Source organism: Oryx dammah, unplaced genomic scaffold, assembly GCF_014754425.2.
Source record: "Oryx dammah isolate SB20612 unplaced genomic scaffold, SCBI_Odam_1.1 HiC_scaffold_2, whole genome shotgun sequence".
Taxonomy (NCBI): Eukaryota; Metazoa; Chordata; class Mammalia; order Artiodactyla; family Bovidae; genus Oryx; species Oryx dammah.
Genome location: NW_024070186.1, coordinates 97,964,325 through 97,987,155, shown reverse-complemented (window position 1 = coordinate 97,987,155; position 22,831 = coordinate 97,964,325). Strand labels below are relative to the sequence as shown.

The 22,831-nt window shown below is 39.7% G+C and overlaps 1 protein-coding gene across 2 annotated transcripts in view; it reads left to right on the top strand.

The window, feature by feature from the left end:
* Positions 1–520: 520 nt before the first annotated feature.
* GRAMD1C (GRAM domain containing 1C) overlaps positions 521–22,831 on the top strand; it is a 98,324-nt gene continuing 76,013 nt past the window's right edge. The window contains exons 1-2 of one of the 2 annotated variants that reach the window (XM_040224523.1): positions 527–584; positions 7,555–7,703. The gene's annotated coding sequence lies outside the window, so the exon portion shown is untranslated. Of the gene's footprint in view, positions 585–7,554; positions 7,704–22,831 lie in introns of both variants that reach the window. The other variant, XM_040224530.1, reaches the window with a different exon arrangement.

Here is a 22,831-nt window from a genome sequence, read left to right as displayed (position 1 = left end):
CCACCAAAAACCTTTCTGAGTTAACCCTTGATTCTCATACACGAGTTGGTAAACCAGTTTGGAAGAGGTCATCTCTCCCCCAAGCTAACTAGAATCTTCTTCCAAATGTCTCTGACGCGTCCCCACGGGGCACCTGTCAACACACTTTGAAGTCCTCTTGGGTATTTTTGTGGAAGAGAAACCACAGCAATGGTGTTTCTCAGCCACGCTTGGCAAAGTTTACGCCACCGTCACCCTCAAGACACCCAAACGTTGACTCAGCCTGCAGCCCAACAACAGTACATCCTGAGGGACGGGGTTGGGGTGGAGGCTGGGAGTCCTGAGCGGCCTCCAGAGGGCGCCAGACGCGCCGAGGAGACCCAAGGTGCCCCTCGGAGAGGGGGCGTACGGGACTCCCGGGGCCGGGATCCCAGAGCGCGCGCCGGGAGAGGCCGTGGGGCGCGCGCCGGGAGAGGCCTTGGGGCGCGCGCCGGGAAAGGGCTTGGGGCGCGCGCCTGACCGCCTGGTCCCCGCGGCGGGGCGCGCGTGCGCGGTACTCGGCGGCGGAGGGATCCGCGATGAAAGGCGCCCTGACTCTCTGCCAGGTAAGCGGCGCTGTTCAGGGACGAGTTCCCAAGCGAGGGCTTTGCCCGGCAGTTCTCTTCGCGAAGGTTGCTAGAACCCTCTCAGATTGTGAACATTATTTCCTCTTTTTCCCTTTCTTTTTCTTGTTGCTCATTGGAGTAATTTGCAAAGTTGTTACCGAGGAAATGGTTTCCGGTGCTTCCCGGAGCCTTTCCCTCTGGGCGATGGGGGAGGTCTGCTTTTCTGGGGGAGAAGACTGGCTTCTCGGGGGCGTGGAGTGTGGCACTGGGTCCTGAAATGTCCTAGTCCAAACCTCAGCCCCCCTGTCGTGATTCTGATCTGGTATCAGGTTGATCCAGCCTCACGCCGTTCCCTTAACTCTCAGCTCTTGATTAAAGGGCTCAGAACTCTAGATAGTTTAAATCACTGTGTGGTGTGAACCACGTTTTCGGTTATTTGTTTACTACCTTATCTGATTAACGGAAGGACTTGCCCATTTTAAGGGTGAAAGCCCACTTTTGTTGCAGGAGTACTTGCATTTCTGAACACTGTCCTCATCGCTTTTACGCTGGTTGTATGTATGTATTTTACTTTAAGAGAATCGCAGTTAGGGCAATACCTTTTAATCGAGAGCATTTTACAGTTTACAAAACGGTAGAGGCATTCAAATAATTGTTGGATGAACAAATGAGTGGACTTGGTATTTTAACTGATTCTCAGAACCTTACGGTGAAATAGACCAGGTAAGATATTCATGAGCCCAAGCAGTCATTCATTAAACTATGTTCCAGGTACTGCGTGTTTGGCATAAATGGTGAGCAACACAGACATGATCCCTGTTCTCAATGAGCTTATTGTCTAGACTACAGAGAGTTGTTGCCCCAACTGTAGAATGGAGGAAGCAGATTTAGAGAAGTTAGGTGAAAGTGAAAGTGTTAGTCGCTCAGTCGTGAGCGAATAACTTTGCGATCCCATGGACTGTAGCCGGCCAGGCTCCTCTGTCCATGGGATTTCACTGGCAAGAATACCTGAGTGGATTGCCGTTTCTTACTCCAGGGGATCCTCCCGACCCAGGGATCAAACCGGGGTCTCCTGCATTGCAGGCAGTTTCTTTACCATCTGAACCACCAGGGAAGCTTAGAGAGGTTAACTGACTGCCAATGACCTCGCAGCTGATTCCTTAGAGAGAGAAGATTCTCTTGTGGCCACTCAGTAAAGCCAGAATGGACTCCTACTGAACATTTGATTTGGAGATGGAAACTGATGAACACACACACACACACGCGACACACACACCCCATGAAGAGGTTTATTACTTATATATAAAGGCTTATTACTTAGTGAAGTACATAGTACATAGCAAAGAGGGAAGAACAGGACAGCCTTCTTAAGCAGATCCAAAGTGACTTGGAAGGACAAGGGAATGATGCTGGCTCTGGGCTTTTGCGGCAGTTAGGGGGTGGGGTCAAGGGTTCCTGCGTGTGCACAGATTGTTACTTTGTTTGACTCTGGCATCCACACCAAATGAAAGGGCACCCAGACTTTTTTTTTTAACCCACTTGCCCGTTGGAGAGACAGGGAGGAAGGAGGGGTGAGGTTTAAAACCGTCTTCAGGTAACCATGAAAACATTGAACGAGACTCATAATTTACACTTGATGTCTGACTGATGACTGAAATGTACATTTTTCACTTAGTTGAATTTTGAACTTAAGTAAGCCATCCTGGCTCTTGTATGAGGCCTAGAGACTGAAGTCAGTAAGGAAAATAAAAGTGCCATTGAATACCTTGTTCAGGAGTTCAGTGATGTGTATTTTGAGGAATAAAATGAGTACCTTGGCCACTGTTAGGAATGTCTGGAACTCTTTGATGGGGATAAAGAGTGTTCTGGTGAGGCCTTTTATTGTGGCTTTAGTATATGTATTGACACTTGTGACCTTGGTCTATATTTTGAGTACTGAAAACCAGAGAGTTCCAGAGTTCTTTATTCCAAATGGTGCCACTGTTAGGCATGGCCCCAGAGTCTGTAAAAATGTGGAGATAAAGCCAGGTGTTGGCCGGAGCATTCAGGGTTAAGATAACTGGGCAGTTCAGTCAGTTTTGCTGACCTCTGGGTCCTTTCCTTCATCAGGGACATCCTGGTTAAAGGATGAAAAGCAGTGGTCTCCAGTGAGCTCCAGCATGTGGAGGGGTGTTGATGCTCTCCACCAAACAACCGGTTTGTCCATCAGACTAATAATAGGAGTTTAAAGTGTTCAGCGCCTACTGCTTTTCACTCAGTTGAATCCAAATTGGTCTGCAGGTATTCAAAGGGTGTGAGAGAGCGGTGACCTCTTCTTGTCCCATGACTAATGACAAAGGAGTGAGAACAGGGGAGGCCATGCCCGCCAGTAGGTGGGATATGTTGGAAGGCCCAGATTTGATTCTGTCCTGCAACAAGGAGACCTTGGTGGCTGTGCTGGGCTCGCAAGGTCCTGCTGCCAGGATGGGCAGCTGGGTGTGGAGGGTAGGCTCAGAGCTTAAGAGTCTCTGCTTCTAGGGAGGTCCAGTGTGCTGTCAGTTGTTGCTGTTCAAATAACATATTGTGTAGGAGTAAGGAGATAGTTTGTTGCATTAGAAGCCTGTGGACAACTTAGAGGCATTATGAGTGGTTCAGAGGCTCCGGGAGTCATGAAGAGAGGCTGCTGAAGTATCTACAGTGAAGGAGTCTCTGTGTGCCTGTGTATGCGCTTGTGTGTGTGTTTGGGGGAGGAAGTAGCACTGCTGGGAGTGTCTGTTATAATTTTGACAACTCTCGGAATCTTTTTTGGGAGGGAGCCCTGTTCAGGGTGGACTGACCTGCAAGTAACAGCATAAACAGGCTTAAGTAGAATTTGTGAACAACTAATACATCACCTCCCGAATCCAAAAGGACCTAAAAGATGTTGGATTTGTATTTTTTTTTAATTTATTTTATTCAAGTCTACTTGATTTACAGTGTTGTGTTAGCTTCTGCTATATAGCAAAGTGATTCAGTTACACATTTTTTAATGCTCTTTTCCATTATGATTTATCACAGGATATTGAATATAGTTCCCTGTTGGACTTGTTTGAATGTTGTTTCTTGACATTACCAGGGATGGAGTCACCCTTGGTTTACCAAATAGTTTTCAGGAATTTAACCAAAGTAGCATGCCTTATACTATGTGTGGAGCAAAGACCCATCTTCTTTTCATGAGTATTTGTATGTCCTGAAGGAATGTGTCAAAAGAATGACCTTAGAGGAGAATGTAACATCAATCCTGTGCTCTGGGAGAGACTTGGGTACAGTTTACCTATAAAGGCTGTATGGAGTGGCAAGGCTTTTGAGATACCCTGTGTGTAGCCAGGTAAAGGTATATCGTGCCCCACTGGAGGTGAAGGCAAACTGTGACCAAAAGGTCATTGAACAGTACATGCTTATCAAGCTTACAGCATCAGAATATTTATCAGTTTCTGATTGGATGGTGTCAGGAATTTTAATAGTATTGGATAGAGGGACCTTCATGGGTAGGACCATAGCATCAGAGATACACTCATCAGCTGTGAGGCACTCTTCTTCATTCCATCTTTACCAGGCCACACTGGGCTGCTAAGTAGAGAAACAATAAGGATAATTTTTCTTTCACTAATTGGGTCTTATATAATAAATCTCAATCTTTGAAGGCCTTGTTTTATTTTACATTGAGCTATGTTAACTGTTTTAACTAGAGTTGAGGGTAGTCCAGAGGGCCTCACCTTTATAAAAGCCATTTTGCAAGCTCCAAAGACTTGGTTTAGATTTATGACTCATTGGATCAGAGCATCCTTTGCTACTGCATGATATTTTAGGACAATGTGTTCTGTGATCAGGGAGAATTTAGGCAAGGTAGTTCTAGTAGTTAAGGTGAGACATACATATTTGTTGCCCATTTTATGCTGAGCATTTCCCTAAGATTATAGAGAGTAGCTTGTTTAGATTTAGTTCTTTAAATCTTCAGGAATAACTGTAGTTTGAGCCCAGTATTGACTAAAGCCATGAAGATTTGCCAGTTAGTGCATTTTAGCAGTGGCAGAAAGTGAAGAGGATCTAAAAAGCCTCTTGATGAAAGTGAAAGTGGAGAGTGAAAAAGTTGACTTAAAGCTCAGCATTCAGAAAACGAAGATCATGGCATCTGGTCCCATCACTTCATGGGAAATAGATGGGGAAACAGTGTCAGACTTTATTTTTGGGGGCTCCAAAATCACTGCAGATGGTGACTGCAGCCATGAAATTAAAAGACGCTTACTCCTTGGAAGGAAAGTTATGACCAACCTAGATATCATATTCAAAAGCAGAGACATTACTTTGCCAACAAAGGTCCGTCTAGTCAAGGCTATGGGTTTTCCTGTGGTCATGTATGGATGTGAGAGTTGGACCGTGAAGAAAGCTGAGCACCGAAGAATTGATGCTTTTGAACTGTGGTGTTGGAGAAGACTCTTGAGAGTCCCTTGGACTGCAAGGAGATCCAACCAGTCCATTCTGAAGGAGATCAGCCCTGGGATTTCTTTGGAAGGACTGATGCTAAAGCTGAAACTCCAGTACTTTGGCCACCACATGCGAAGAGTTGACTCATTGGCAAAGATTCTGATGCTGGAAGGGATTGGGGGCAGGAGGAGAAGGGGACAACAGAGGATGAGATGGCTGGATGGCATCACTGACTCAATGGACGTGAGTCTGAGTGAACTCCGGGAGTTGGTGATGGACAGGGAGGCCTGGCGTGCTGCGCTTCATGGGGTCACAAAGAGTCGGACACGACTGAGCAACTGAACTGAACTGAACTGAAGTTCATTCAAAACCTGTGCTGTAAATCCCACTCATGGGCATATATCTGGAGAAAACTCTAATTCGAAAAGGTACATGTACCCCAGTGTTCATAGCAGCACTATTTACAATAGTCAAGACACGGAAACATCCTAAATGTCCAGATAAATGGATAAGGAAGAGATGGTACATGTATACAATGTACTACTCAGACATGGAAAAGAATGAAATAATGCCATATGCAGCAACAGGGATATACCTAGAGATCATCATATTAAATGAAATTAGACGGAAAAAGACAAAAATCATACAATGTCACTTATATGTAGAATCTAAAAAAAAAAAGAACTTATTTACAAAACAGAAATAGACTCACAGAAATAGAAAACAATCTTATGGTTACCAAAGGGGAGAGCAGGGTGGGGAGGTAGGAAGAGATAAATTAGAAAGTTGGGATTAACATATGCACGCTGCTATATATAAAATTGATAAACAAAAATGATCTACAGTATAGCACAGGGAACTTTATTCAGTATTTTATGATAGCCAATAATAGAAAGGAATCTGAAAAAGAATACAGATATATAACTGAATCATTTTGCCTTATACCTGAAACTGACACAATAATTCAAATTAACTATGTTTCAATAAAAAATAGTTGTATATTTAAAAACTCTATGCTGTAGAATTTTATTGTATAAATTATTTTAATATGTTTTAGATTTCCAACTGAGTCAAATTGTGGACTTCTGTTTCAATTATTTTGTTTACTTGTTTCTTCTTCCTGTATACAGCTGTGTTTCTCTCTTTCTCTCTCTTTTTTTGGTGGTTAGTGAATGTACTTTGGGTAGAGGGGGGTCCTCTCTATATTTATAAATTTCTTCCTCCAGAGAACCTCAAATCAGTATCACCAGGGTTTGGGGCTCCACCCATGGCAGTGTTTACTTCGTAGAACTTAGGAAACTCAAGCTTAAGTTTTTTATTTTTTAAGTCAAAGCTCAGTTTTTTTTTTTAATAGGAGTATAATTGCTTTACAATGTTGTATTAGTTTTGCTAGTTTCTGCTGTACAACAGTGTGAATTAGCTGTATGTATACATGTATTACCTCTCTCTTCTGCCTCCCTCCCACCCATGTAAGTTGAGTTTGAATTACCCTTTGCTGTGTTATGTGGGTTCTGTGGGTGCTTTTCCCTGTAACCCTGAGGATCAGCATTTTTGTTCAAAGAGGCATAGGTGGTGGCTGCAGTAGTGGCAGTCATATTTAAGAGACCTAGTGAGCTTTGTGCTCTTGTAACAGATGCCACTTCACCTCCCCTTTCTCTCTTTTTTTTAGCTCCATAGTGACTGCTTTCATGAGTGACACCTTATGGGCCCATATCTTCCACTGGATGTAATCTTTTCCCTAAGCACTGAGGTGGTGCTGGTGATGGTCAAGAATCTGCCTGCCAGTGCAGCAGATGCAGGAGACGCCGGTTCAATCCCTGGGTCGGGAAGATCCCCTGGAGTTGGAAATGGCAATCCTCTCCAGTATTCTTGCCTGGAAAGTGCCATGGACAGAGGAGCCTGGCGGTCTACAGTCCATGGGGTTGCAAAAGAGTAGGACATGACTAGCGTGTGCTCATAAGCACTCTATACATTGAGGCTAGTGCCTGGTTGAGATACCAGATTCATTTATTTCATTCATTGTTTGTATAAATCAGAGTTAATTTACCAGTTTCCTTACCAATAGATAGTAAGGTTGTTTCCACTTTCTTTGTATTAGAAACATTGTTGCCCTCATGTGTACATTAAATTGCTGAATTGTAGTACATCTATACCCATTTTAAACCCAATTGCATTACAATTATTCTCCAAAGAGGTTGAACCAATGGTTACTCTCATTACATTGTATTTATTATTATTATTTTTACTGTCTAATTGTTACTGTAGCTGACTGAACTTCTGGAGGCTAAGGACATTGTGTTTTACTCATTTTTGAATCTCCAGTACAAACTAAGTTACCTAATAAGTAGTAGTAGTTGGAAAATATACGATGTGTGTATGAATATATGAATTGCAGAAGCAAAAACATATTAATTACTGTTTTATTGTCCTTTTCACAATAATTTGTGTATTTTGAGCATCTATTGTTTTCTTTTTAAAATGAGCATTTCTCAGTATGTAATTTAAATTGTTTGATACTTGTTTCCAGGTAATAAACGAAAGGATTTCGATCTTTGCCGCTGAGTTAGGGAAGAATTAGAGGAAAATCCTACTCCAGTTGTGGATGAGAGGGATATAGTGTCAGCCAAAAAACAGAGGCCAAATATATATAACTGGAATGGTGACTGGAGCTTTTGGGTAATTTATTTTCTTTCTTATATATTCATTTTAACCTTAAATGCAAGATTTCTTTGTCTGTAGCAATTCTTATAGTATTTGTAATATTTTCTTATTAGCTTCTACACTTTAGATATTTAAGTTTTAATCTAGAGCCCCAAAGACATTTCTGGTTATACTCCACTAGAAGGCACTGTTGTCTGGTTTGATGAAGTTGGAACTGCCTGCTTGTTTCCCTGGGAGAAATCCACAGCACAGAAATGGATTCCACTTACATTGCTGCTCTTTATATTGGCAAGAGACTAATATTACACAGAAACTATAGTTCTCAGTGTTACTGAGAAGCCAGCTATTTTACATAAATTTGGTTGAAAGAATTGGTTCCTGAACCTAAAAGGAAGTTTAACAATGTTTGGCCTGTAGTGTATAATGATTTTAAGACAGGTTTTAAAACCAGAAGTTTCATACTGTGTTTGCACTGTGCTCACCTGGCTGCATGTCCTGGATATGCTTCAGGTTTCCCTACTGTAAAATGAGATTCCTGCTTCTTGATTAGGAGTGCAGTCTTTTGTAAGAACAACGTTTCTGTTACCATGTGAATGCTTGCGGTTATTATTTTAAAAGACTCATGCTAAATCCTATAACAGTTATGAGCTACTTGATACAATCTGGTGTAATGCCAATGTACGTGAAATTTATATAAGATTCTAAGGCATATATAGTTCCAATCGTAGTTCATTAGAAAGCTCATCTCTTGATCAGGCATACTTGGGAGCAGAATTTCTGATAATTTTAGAGTAGACTAAAAAAGACATTAATAGGTATAAGGATCAGTTTAAGCACCATCATTCTGTTCATAATTAGCAGCTCATGTATTGAGTGCTGTTGAATCTTAACGTTCATAACACATTCTTCCTTCCTGTTGGAAAAATTAAGATTTTTTGAACCATATCCCTAAGGAAAATATTTGGTTGCTAAGAAATAGATAAATAAGTGCACATCCTCAAAAAAAAAGTCCTCTATATTGATTACATTGTTTTGATCACATTTTGAGAAAGTTTGACTGTTGTAGTATTTTTGCCTTTCTGCATTGTGTTTTATAGCTTATGTTATTGTTTGGAAAGCCTTTGTAACTCCAAGGGCTAAATAGTTACCATGACAGACTTAAAGAATCAAAAAGGGTAAAGCAAGAGAAGAAAAAAGCAAACGAATGAGAGGATTTAGAAATAGAATGAAAGAGAAAAATCGAGCTTGGTTCTAAGCTTTACTACTCGTTAGTATGTGGGCCCAGCAGACTTGGCAACACTTGACTAGAAATGCAGAGTCATGGGCCCAGCCTTGCACTTATTGGAACAGAATCGTCATTTTCACAGGATTTCCAGGTGATCTGTAGGTACATTCAAGTTTTAGAAGCACTGATTTAGGGCTGGATGTCCACTTGGGCCCAATTTAAGACTCTATGATGATTGTGAATGCTTTGAGGAATTTTTATATGAATTCACATGAAATAGATTTAGAGATAAATATAACATCTCAGAAATTTTACTGACCTTTCCAAAGGTCACTTTTCCGGAAACCAGAACCATCATAACTTGAGAAGCAAACAGAATTCCAGCTGAGCTATTTAAAATCCTAAAAGATGATGCTGTTAAAGTGTTGCACTCAGTATATCTGCAGATTTGGAAAACTCAGCAGTGGCCACGGAACTGGAAAAGATCAGTTTTGATTCCAATCCCAAAGAAGAGCAATGCCAAAGAATGTTTAAACTACCATACAGTTGTACTCCGTTCACATGTTAGCAAAGTTATACATAAAATCCTTCAAGCTAGGCTTCAGTGGTATGTCTACTGAGAAATTCCAGATGTACAAGCTGGGTTTCAAAGAGGCAGAGGAACCAGAGATCAAATTGCCAACATTCATTGGATCATAGACAAAGCAAGGGAATTCCAGAAAAATATCCACTTCTGCTTCATTGACAATGCTAAAGCCTTTGACTGTGTGCATCACAATAAACTGTGGAAACTTTGATCACCTTACCTGTCTCCTGAGAAACCTGTATGCAGGTCAAGAAGCAACAGTTAGAATTGGACATGAAACAGTGGACTGGCTCAAAATTGCGAAAGGAATAAGACAAGGCTGTATATTGTCACTTTGCTTATTTAACTTCTATGCCGAGTACATCATATGAAATGCCAGGCTGGAGGGATCACAAGCTGGAATCAAGATTGATGGGAGTTACATCGACAACCTCAGATGATACAACTCTAATGCCAAGAGAGGTAAGAGAAACTAAAGAGCCTGTTGATGAAGGTGAAAGAGTAGAGTGGAAAAGCTGGCTTAAAACTGAACTTTCTAACTATGACAGACTTAGTGTATTAAAAAGCAGAGATATCACTTTGCTGATGAAGATCCATACAGTCAAAATTAAGGTTTTTCCAGTCGTGTATGGATGTGAGGGTGGACCAAAAGAAGGCGCCAAAGAATTGATGATTTTGAACTGTGGTTCTAGAGAAGACTATTGAGCGAGTCCCCTGGACAGCACGGAGATCAAACCAGTCAATTCTAAAGGAAATCAACCCTGAATATTCATTGAAAGGACTGATACTGAAGCTGAAGCTCCAATACTTTGGCCACCTGATATGACGAGCCGACTCATTGGAAAAGACCCTGATCCTGGGAAGGACTGAAGACAAAAGGAGAAGGGGATGGCCGAGGATGAGATGGCTAGATAGCATTACTGACTCAATGGACATGAATTTGAAGAAGCTCCAGGAGATAGTAGAGGACAGAGGAGCCTAGTGTGCTACAGTCTGTGGTCCCAAAGAGTCAGACACAACTTAGTGACTAAACAACAAATGACATCTCAGAAGTTTTAGTGACCTTTCCAAAGGTCACCTATCCAGAAACCAGGACTGTCAACAACTTAGAAGCAAATAAGAACCTGAATAGCTAAATGAGAGTTCACACTGATGGATCTTGTAAGAGGAGAGTCCCTAAGCCTTCATATGGGATTTCTTTATTATTGATTTTTTTTAATAAGCCTAAGTAAGAAGATTCCCATTGGGTAGTTGAATAGATAATTTGAGACCTGAATTATTTGGTGATAACATATGGACAGTAGCAAGAGATGACAGGAGCTGCGCAAGGAGTTTAGGAACCTGAACCTCTCGGTGTGACAACCAAAGATCTGTGCAGCTCATAGCTGTTAAAAATGAAGGTTAAGAGGTCTGGAAAATAAATAATACATTTTTCCCCCCTCCGCCATTTTAAATTCATATGCTTCTACCACTCACTTCATGTTGCCATTTTCATGTTCTCCTGGCAATAAAGTAGGGGTTGAATTGAAATGTGAAACCACTGGGTGGTGCTTTGGGTGGGGTGAGGGTGGGGACTCTAAAGAGCTCCAGTCCTTTATATCTCAGTGCAGAAAGAATTCAGTGAGAGGCAAAGTGTCAGATAAGAAGTGATTTATTAGACTAGGAACACACTTGTGAAGCTTAAAGGCAGGCGGGCGAGAGGGTGCCACCTCGAGGACTTACTGGGCTACAGTTTTATAATCAGAGGAAAAGTGGGGAGGGGGAAAAGACCTTCTTTGTCATTCTTGAATGGACATCATGCTTCCATCATCAGTTCCTCCTCCAGGTTGGGCAGGGGAGTTTTTTGGTCCCTACATGGTAAACAAATTATTGCTTGCTATTAATATGTGGGCAGAGAGCACGTCTTGACTTCCTGAGCTCACTGAGCAGGATGTGGGTCTCGCGCCATCGTTGTTTTATTGTTTGGGGCTTGGCGCATGCTCCCATTGCATTGTCTTGCCAAACAAGCCTGCTCGGTTTTGTGGCTAAGCAGACCTGCTTTCCTGAGTAGTCATTAACTTGAAGGGTCTCCCATATTTTTCCTACTTACAGTCCCCTGGTGGGATTAATGTTTTAATCACCTACTTTGTCCCTTTACTCTGTCCCTATCAGAATGAGTGCAGTAAGATGGTGAGGTTCACTGAGGGATCCAGAATTAACACAAGGAAGACCAACAGCGTAACAGGAAAATACTCATGAGGCACATGACCTGGTAGTTAGCGAAGAATTAGAAGAGTGTCTGAGCTTCCTCAAGTGGCTCAGTTGTAAAGAATCTGCCTGCAATACAAGAGACGCAGGAGACACAGTTTCAACCCCTGGCTCAGGAAGAGCCCCTGGAGAAGGGAATGGCAACCCACTCCAGAATCCTTGCCTGGAGAATCCCGTGGACAGAGGAACCTGGCAGGCCACAGTCCATGGGGTTGCAAAGAGTCGGAATGACTGAAGTGACTGAGCGTGAGCACAAAGCTCTTTCACCAGAACACCTGGATTTAGGCCTGGAATCTAGATTTGGGCCTTTCCACTTTGGGAAAGTTTCTACCAAAGAAGACTGTTCACTCTGTAAAGTGTTGATGTGTAGAGAGTTAAGCCCCAGGAATCTGAAACATTCACTCATGTGGAATACCTCGTGTATTCTGGCCTGACTACCTGTGTTGATCTAACTGTACTGAATTTATGTTTAATTTTGCCTTATTGAAAAAAAATGGGGGGGGGGTGGTTTTGGGGCAAGCTATGGCATGTGGTTTTCTTAGTTTCCCAACCAGGGATCAAACCTGTGCCCACTGCAGTGGAAACATGGCGTGCTAACTGAAGTGAATTTAGAGAGTAACATGATACAATTGAACAGATTGGAGATCAGGAATAAAACCCAGGATAGAGTGTGTGCTCTGCCTCTGGTGATCTCACTGTGTAGTGCTCTTGACTATGTTGCTTAACCTGTTTGGCCTCAGGTGCTTCACTTGTAAAATTAGACATTAGACCATAGCATTGCAGCTATGTCTTGAATCACGAAAGAGTGTGTATTGAATCACAGAAGAGGGTTATGGCTAGCAAGCGCTCATAATTTACAGTCCTGAAAGAAAGTATGTTACATGGGGAACACCTTCCCTTAACATTGTCCCAGTGGTAAAAAGACTGAAAAGTTCTAGACTATTTGTCATATTGGAAAATTGTTTTGATGCTTCCCCACACCAAAAGAAAAAAATTGTGCAAATAAGAGGATACACGAAAGTGAACCAAAGTTTATTGTCTCCCCTTCCCCACCCCCAGGTTGATTTCTTGTAGGCCCTATCTATCTATTCTTATGCTACTTAACAATCTGGCTAAAAAGTGTCTTTCTGATAGTAGGACTTTAAATTAAATCACCATGGCAATAGATACTGAAATCACCAGCTACCGATTTTTGATTTCCATCTTACAAACATAAGGAATCTTGTTTGTTTAATTTTTTAAATTTTAAAATGAAAGTATTTAATCCTAGTATGTGGAGGATGAGTTTTATCATTAATTTTTAATTCCTAATGTAACAGTAAAAATTACGTGAAATGAAATTAAATTTAAAATGAAGTTAATAGCAAGTAAATATTTGTGCTTTGCCCTTTAACAGTTAGGAAAAATACATAGCAAAGGGCTTCTCTGGTGGCTCAGTGGTAAAGAATATACCTGCCAGTGCAGCAGACGTGGTTTCGATCCCTGGTCCAGGAAGGTCTCACATGCCACGGAGCAACAGCTATGCCCATGTGCCACAACAGCTGAGCCTGTGCTCTAGAGCCTGAGAGCCACAATTACTGAGCCCATGTGCCCTAGAACCCATGCTCTGCAAGAAGAGAAGCTGCCAAAGTGAGAGACCTGCACGCTGCAACTAGAGAGTAGCCCTCACTCTCCACAGCTAGAGCAAAGCCCACATAGAAGTGAAGACCCCGCATAGCCAAAAATAAGAAATAAATAAAATTATTTTTTAAAAATTCTTAGAAATATAGCTGAAGGAAAAAACCCCCAAATCAAAACCCTTATTTTCTTTCCTGACTAAAGTAATGATGTATTCCCCATGGATTAGGTCCCAGAGGAAAAGCATACAGAGCTCTGCAGCAGAAGCATTTATTTAGTAAAACCTCTTAGTGATGCAGAGCTCGCAGCTATTGGGAGTAGGAAAAGAGATATTCTGTTATGTAGGTTTATAAGATGACATCCTTTACTGGATTTTTTTTTAATACAAGTATTAATGCTTTGGGTTAAGTACTTACTATAATATTAAGCAGTCTTTTGTACCTTGGTAGCTCATTACTATTAAGTTTGCATTTAAAAATATTTGTCACTTGTATATGCATGCATGCTAAGCTGCTTCAGTTTTGTCCAACACTTCGAGGCCCCACTGACTATAGCCTGTCAGGCCCTTCTGTCTGTGGGATTCTCTAGGCAAGAATACTAGAGTGGGTTGCCATTGCCTTCTTCCAGGGGCTCTTTCCAACCCAGGGATGAAACCTGTGTCTCTTTGTCTCCTGCATCACAGGCGGATTCTCTACCACTGAGCTACAGGGAAGCCCATGTACAAATAAATAGTATGCCTGCTGCTGCGGCTCTGCTAAGTCGCTTCAGTCGTGTCCAACTCTGTGGGACCCCATAGACGGCAGCCCACCAGGCTCCCCCATCCCTGGGATTCTCTAGGCAAGAACACTGGAGTGGGTTGCCATTTCCTTCTCCAATGCATGAAAGTGAAAAGTGAAAGTGAAGTCACTCAGTCATGTCCGGCTCTTAGCAACCCCATGGACTGCAGCCTACCAGGTTCCTCCGCCCATGGGATTTTCCAGGCAAGAGTACTGGAGTAGGTTGCCATTGCCTTCTCCTATGTTTTAGTAAACATATTTGGATTTGATTTTCTTCTAGGTCATGGTCTAGTTTTTCTGATTGTACAGGATTGATTTCTTGTGTGCTTTGTCCTTGACTTATGGTGTGATCATAGTATTGTTATTCACAGGTGAACTTTTCCACTTGTGGGGGATGAAACTTGCCACAGTCCTGGTCTATAGGTACATCATGGTGATTAATTAATGTTTCACTGTAAAAATTGTTTTGAAATGCCCAAGAGGATTAATTAGTATGTTTATAACATACTCTGGCAACTTTGGAGAAGAGGCTTCCTATAATGCGTTGTCCTTTACAACATATCTTGACTTTTTTTCAAGCTAAAAATGATATTTTGGATTTTCGCTTTGGAAATTGATGAAAAGATTAAACTCATTCCAATTTCTATTGCATTAAAACATATTTTAGGAAATTAAAAATTTTAATTGAAGATATTATTTGAAATATCTATGTCTCTGAACACTTTTAGACTTAATTATAAAGAATAGGAGCTAACATTTTTGACAGTATGGAGAGAGGACTATCTAACTTAAAAGCTCTTTTGCTACAAAGTACCTAGAAATTCTGGATGAAATGTTACAAACATATTTGTAATCAAATGCTTTTCTGGGCTTACAGGTAGCAAGGGAAATACCTAAGGGCTAAAGGAGAAGAGGGAACTGATTACCAGATTGGTGAGCACATGAAGTATGCCGAGGCAGCCCTGAGGAGTTCCTTAGTCTCAATAGCCAAAGGTTTAATGGCCACACTGGGATAGCGGATGGTGCCTTGAATTTGCAGAAATTAGAACTGAAAACTCTTTATAAAGCCATGTCTCTTGAAGAGTTTTACCCTCTGTGGAAGGGCAGATTGAAGACAAGGAAGCTTATCTGTCTAAACTTGGGCTTGGGTTGGTGTGAGAAACTGGGACTTACTGTAGTTCATCTTTCATAAAGTTTTGGGACTTGGATTTAATACTTTATGAGTGAGCAGAGAGAGATTCAATAAATAGCATGTTAGTCCTTCAAAAACTTCATCTCAAACTACCAGATTGAGCTTCTATGACCGAAGTCATACTTTTCTCAGTCATTACATTATTTTAATTATATTATTTCTCTGCTTAAGATGTTACTTAGTAATAAGTAGTAAAGTAGTAAAATGGCCTAACGATAGTAAAAATAAGGGTATGGAGTATTGACATCTGGAAAAAAGTGTGTGAAAGTGTCAGTCACTCAGTCATGTCCAGCACTTTACAACTCTAAGGGCTGTAGCCCACCAGACTCCTCTGTCTCTGGCATTCTCCAGGCAAGATTACTGGAGTGGATAGCCATTCCCTTCTCCAAGGGGTTCTTCCCGACCCAGGGATTGAACCCAGGTCTTCTGCATTGCAGGCAGATTCTTTGCTGTCTGAGCCACCAGGGAAGCCCATTGACATATGAACCAGCATTATAAGTACTTTAAACATTTCCCCCTCTTACGTAGAATTAACACCTTCGTTCTATCCCTACTGACTTTTCCTTTTTTTTTTTTTTCCACTTGTAGTTTGAGACAAATACTATTTTTCCTTAAAAAAAATTTTTTTTGGCTGCACTTCAGGGACCTTCATTTCCTGAATGAAGAGCTTGAACCCACACCCTCTGCACTGGAAGGTCAAGTCTTAGCCATTGGACCACCAGAAAAGTCCCAAGATAATTTTAGATTCACATGGTTCTAAGAAATAATGAGAGACTCTGTATGCTTTAAAAAGTTTTCCCTAATGGTAACATTCCCTAATGGTAACTGTAGTACAGTGTCATAGCTAGCATATTGATAGTGATAAGGTCAAGTTATAGAACATTTCTATCACTACAAACATCTTTTTTTTATAGGTTACAACCCTTTTATAGACACAACCATTTTCTTTCTTCCCCTTGCCCCTACTTAACCCTTGGCAACTGCTAATCTGTTTTCTATTTCTGTAATTGTGTCATTTCAAGAATGTTATATAAAGGGGATAGTACAGTTATGTAACACTCTATCTTGGCTGTTTTCACTCATCATATTTCCCTAGAGATCCATTCATTTTGTTTTCTGTACCAATAGTTCATTCCTTTTTAATGCTAAGTAACATTCCATGGTATGGATGAATTTATCCACTGAAGAACACCTGGGCTGTTTCCAGTTTTTGGTTACGATAAATACAGCTGCTGTAAACATTGATGTACAGGTGTTTGTGTGAACATAAGTTTTCCTCTGGGATGTATGCCCAGGAGTGCAATTGCTGGGTCACCTGATAGTTGCATGTTTAGTTCTACAGAACTGCCAAGCTTTTCTAGAGTGCTATACCATTGTACATTCCCACTAGCAAAGTGTGAGAGACACAGTTTTCTCGGCATTCTTGCCTCCTCACTGAGGGTTTATATCATGAAAAAAAAATTCAGATTCTGTGTGAATCTGAATTTTACAATATAGCCATACCTTGTTTTATTGCATTTCACTTGTTTGCATCTCACAGATACTACATTTTTTACAAATTGAAGTTTTGTATACGAACCCTATGTTGAGCAAGCCTATCAGTATCATTTTTCCAACAACATTTGCTCACTTTGCATTTCTGTGTCACAGTTTGGAACTTTTTCAATATTATATTTGTTATGGTGATCTGTGATCAATGATCTTTGATGTTACTATTTTAATTGTTTTGGGGTGAACTATATAAGACAGCCTCCTTGGTTGTGCGGCTTGTGGGATCTTAGTTCCTGGACCAGGGATTGAACCCACAGCCTTGGCAGTGAAAGCTCGAAATTTTAACCACTGAACTGCCAGAGAATTCCCCAGCAGCGGGGTTTGAGAGGATTGACAGTAGCCCCTTGCGCCAGGCTTTTTTTTTTTTTCCTTTGTCAGTCTTTTTAGAGGTTTTCTAGTTTCACTATAATTTAAAAATAATCATCTCTTTTTTTCATAATTGTTTTGTTTTTCTGTTTCATCGATTTCTGTTCTATATGTAATCTTATTATATATACACACTTTTTTGTTCTTGTTGGGTTTATTTTGCTCTTCCTCTTCTAAGGTTTTGAGTTGGACAATGAGATTATCACTTTTCCTCCTTCCTCATGTGTACATTTAGTGCTATAAATTTGTTTCTTAGCTTTCATTGTGACCCACAGATGTTGATATATTGCATTTTCATTTTCATTCAGTTCAGTATACTTTTTTATATCCCTTGAGGCTTTCTCTTTTATCTGTTGATTATTTAGATACGTATATTTTAGTATCCAGATGTTTGGAGATTTTTGTGCTCTCTTCCTGTTATTGATCTGTAGGTTGATTTCATTGTGGTGAAACACAATCTATATAATTTTACTTCTCTTAATTTGTTGCGATATGGCTGAACATATATTCTATCTTGGTTTATGTTCTAATAAAGTGAAATGTGAACAAAATGACGTGTGTCGTTTCTAGAGGGGAGCCCTTAAGAGTTGGTACACTATTTGCCATCTTTCCTGTCCTAGGATGGTGGAGCCCTTGTTAGCATATGTCCCTATCTTAGGACAGTGTGGAGCTAAGGCTTTTGCCAACCCACATTGTTCATTTATATTTAAACAAGACATTGAGACTTTGAGGTTTGCTTATTGATACAGTACAATCTAGTCTTTTATGACTAATGTACCAAGTTAATTTACTCTTTATTTTTTCACTTTATCTTATTCCAATCTGTTGCCAAAATTGCCTTAAAAATCCGTTCTGAGATTGTGGCATGAGCCACAGATACTAATCACTGAGACTTTCCAGCCAGATCATTTTTGATTAGCTAGGTGCAAGCCATTAAGACTTTTGGACTGCAAAATGCTAGTTTATTGAATTTTACTGTGTTTGCATGTAGAAGTATGCACCAAAACTATTTAAATTACTTAGAGTGAGAGGATTGTTATTTTTTTGAAAATAATGTTATAGAAAGAGGAAATTGGGACCTTTAAGTACAGATACTTAGCATCCTGATTATAATTATACAGTTAATAATACTATATTATATACTTAAAAGTTGCTAAGAAACTAGATGTTAAATGTTCTCACCACAAAAAGAAATGATAATTATGGGATTTGATGGAGGTGTTAGCTAGTGCTAGAGTGGTAATCATATTGCAGTAATTAAGTGTATTAATTAACACATTGTATACCTTAAATTCATTCAAGTATATGAATAAATAAAAGTGGATAAATTCATACAGTTAGATGTCAATTATATCTCAAGATTTTTTAAAAATGGATAAAGACCAAATGAACATGAACATTGCCTTCAGTGTAAAATAAAATGAAATAATTTTGAATAAATTATAATAGTTTTTCAAATTATGCAATTTATCTTGTTAAATTTTTAAACAATTTTTATTGCAGTATAGTTGCTTTATAATGTTGTATTCGTTTCTGCTGTATAGCAAAGAAAATCAGTTATACATATACATATATTGTCTCTTTTTTAGATTTCCTTCCCATTTAGGTCACCACAGAGCACTGAGTAGAGTTCCTTGGGTTATACAGTATGTTCTTATTAGTTATTTATTTTATACATAGTAATGTTTATTTGTCAATCCCAACCTCCCTGTTTATTTCACCCTCTTACCCCCTTGGTAACTATAAGATTGTTTTCTACATCTGTGACTCTATCTCTGCTTTACAAATAAGTTCATCTGTACCATTTTTCTAGATTCTACATATAAATGGTATTATACAATATTAGTCTTTCTCTTTCTAACTTATTTCACTCTGTATGTCAACTTAAACTTGAAATTTAACTTTTTATGTAATTTCAATTTTTGTAAATTTTAGGAATTTTTAAAAATTTGGAAATAGAAAATTATACAAAGAAGAAAAGTGAAATTCCTTGTTTTCTTACCAACCAGAGAAAACTATTTTGATATATTTCCTTCATTTTTTCCCCCTGTATGTGTGTGAACTTTTTTTCCTTTGGTATAATTGGCATCAGTATGTTTTGTTGTTCAATTGCCAAGTCGTGTCTGACTGTTTGCAACCCCATGGACTGCAGCACGCCAGGCTCCTCTATGCTCCGTTATCTCCTGGAGTTTGCTCAAATTCATGACCATTGAATCGGTGATGCTATTAATGTCTAACATGTCATCATCTCCCATCCCCTTCTCCTTTGGCCTTCAGTCTTTCCCAGCATCAGGGCCTTTTTCAGTGAGTCAGCTTTTCGTATCAGGTGGCCAAAGTATTGGAGTTTCAGCCTCAGCATCAGTCCTTCCAATGAAATTCAGGGTTGATTTTCTTTAAAATTGACTGGTTTGATCTCCTTGCAGTCCAAGGAACTCTCCAGTACCACAGTTCAAAATCATCAATTCTTCAGCACTTGCTCTTCTTTATGGTCAGCTCTCACATCCATGCGTGACTACTGGAAAAACCATAGCTTTGACCGTATGGACTTTTGTCAGTAAAGTGATGTCTCTCTTTTTTAATATGCTGTCTGGGTTTTTCAGAGCTTTCCTTCCAAGGAGCAAGCATCTTTTAATTTCATGGCTGAATCACTGTCTGCAATGATTTTGGAGCCCAAGAAAATAAAATCTGTTATTGCTTCCACTTTTTCCCATTTGCCATGAAGTGATGGGACCTGATGTCATGATCTTAGATTTTTGAAAGTTTTAAGCTAGCTTTTTCACTGTCCTCTTTTACCCTCATCAGGAGGCTCTTTAGTTCCTCTTCCTCATGTATTGACTCTTTTATCATTATGAACATATCTTAATCTCTAGTAATATTTCTTGCCTTAAAGTCTATTTCAGCTGATAGTGGTATAGGAACTCCAATTTTCTTGTGATCACTGTTTGCATGGTGTATATGTTCATTCTTTTACTTTCAGCCTCTTTGTGTCTTTGTATCTAGGTTGTGTGTCTCTTGTGGACAGAGTATAGTTGGGTCTATTTTTATCCAGTTTGACAGTCTCTGTGTTTAATTTATTTATATTTATTGTATTTATAATATATATTTATACTTTAACTGAAAATTTACAAATTAACTGGAGATAACTTGGATTTATAAATAGCCATTTTGTTGTTTTCTCTGTATCTCATATATATTTTTGTTCCTCTGCTCCCCCTTTATGTGTCAAATAAATACTTTTTAGGATACCACATCAGTTCCTCTTGATTTAAAAAATGTAGTTGAGTGTTTTTAAAGGATTGCATGAGGGATTACAGTGTACATCATAACCTCTCACTGTACACTTCAGATTACTAACTTAATTCTGCTAAAATAGTGAACCTTTGTTCCATCCTAGCTCCATTATCTCTCCCCTGCCTTTATATATATGTATGTCTCATATGTGTTTTATATGTATGGTACATATGTTTGTTCTATGTGTATATCAATTTCACTTTAATGTGTCTAAGTCTGAATCTCTTGTCTTTATCTTATTTGCGATTCATTACTCTTCTTTGATTTGTACATTGTCCTCAAATTTTTAAGAATTTGACCAGTACTTACATATTTTTCTGGCTCCTTTTCCTTCTGATACTCTCATTACATGCATTTTGATGCCCTTAATGCTGCCACACAGGTCTCTGAGTCTCTTGTTTATTTTCTTCAAACTTTTTTGTTTCTGTTCTTCAAATTGGGTAAGTTTTATTCATCTGTCTTTAGTTCACTGATTCTTTCTCTGCCATTTTGAATCTTCTTTTGTACCCCTCTAGTGAATTTTTTATTTTGGTGATTATAGTTTTCAACTTCAGAATGTCAGGTCTTTTTTTTTTTAATTAACAAAAGTTATTCATTAAGATTCTCTGTTGAGATTCTCTACTTGTTGATATGAGTCACTGTCGTCATACTTTTCCTGAGTTCTTTGAGCATTGTTCTCATTAGTTCATTGAAGATATTTTAAATAACTGCTTTGATATCTTTGCTAAATCTAGTATCTTTGAATCATGAAAGACTCTATTGCTTGCTTTTTCTCTTCTTATTATGAGTCACATTTTCCTATTTCTTTTTATGTTTCATATTTTTTTTGAAAATTGGAAACTTAGATAACATATTGTAGCAGCTGTGGATTCTGATGGCATCCTTCCTATTCCTAAAACTTGTCATTCCTGATTTTTGTTTAGAATTTGCCTAGAGTAAATCTGTGAAATATGTTTGTTCTATAGTGTGTGGAAACAATGATCTTTGCTCCATTTATTATCATTGTTGTTGTTTGTTTTTAAGGCTAGTTTCCTGTGTCAACCCTTGTATCAGCCAACAATTAGTCAGAAATTGTGCTTAAATACAGAAAGCCACTAAGGCTTTCCGCTTCCGCTGACAGATCTGTGTATAGATTGGGTAGTGCATTCAAATTTCAGGTCATTTTTAAATTTGTCCCTGTTTTTATGTTCCCTTGAGACTTCCTGTATTTCCATCCAGGTGTCTTGCTGAAGGTATTACTTTTGTTTCAGGTTTGGAGGACTTGTTAACAAAAGTCACTTGTTACACACAGTAAACAATTTCAATATTTAATTGAGGATTAGTTGACTTAATTTCAATGTACAGTCATTAAGAGAAAAGAGAAATAGAAACAACAGTGAGAACTACGGCACATACATCACCAAAGTGGGCCAACCAATGTGCATGTGTGTGTGCTTAGTCGTGTCTGACTCTTTGTGACCCCATGGACTGAGCCTGCCTGGCTCCTCTGTCCCTGGGGTTTTCCAGTTAAGAATACTGGAGCGAGTAGCCATGCCCTTCTCCAGGGGATCTTCCCAAACCAGGAATCAAACCCAGATCTCCTGCACTGCAGGTGGATTCTTCAGGGAAGCCTGACCAACATGTAGACTTAAAAACAGCCCTAAGAAGTCCCATTTAACAGCTATTTGGAGTCCCAGTTGGGAAAAGGTTATGCACTACCTGGGCAGTGCATCCACTCTGTGGATCAGACTTCAAATTGCAGTTTCTGGGGCTCCCACTTATAATCCCAGACTGCAGACTGATATCATCTGTTTGCATGCAAAAATCCGCCTCTGGTTTTACTTTAACATTGTTACAATGCTGTTTGTTTTATATTGTGAGTCATAGGATTTCATCAGACCTCGCTGCAGTTGGTCAGACCTCCAGGTACTCAAGAGTTCCAAGACCCACTCCCTTTCTTATCTAAAGTGCTGCCAGACTCTCTGTTCTTTCAGGCAAGCACAGAATTTGGTCAGTGTCCAGGCAGGTTAGAAGCAAAGTCAGGGGCCTGCTATCCTGCTTCTGAAGCCTGAACAAGACTTCCTCCATGTTAATTTCCCTGATACCAGGAGTGTGTGGATAGTTTGGGATTTCTCCAATCTCTCTTGCAACATGCTTGTAGCCCTTGTTTATCTAGGATTACATGAAGAGTGTATTAAGTTCATCTATGGCTGCCTCTCCTCTACAATCTCTCTGTTAAGTCCCCTACTAATCTGACAGTCTGCTTGTTCTTGTACTAATAGAGATTTCAACCTCACACTTGCTTGGATAGCT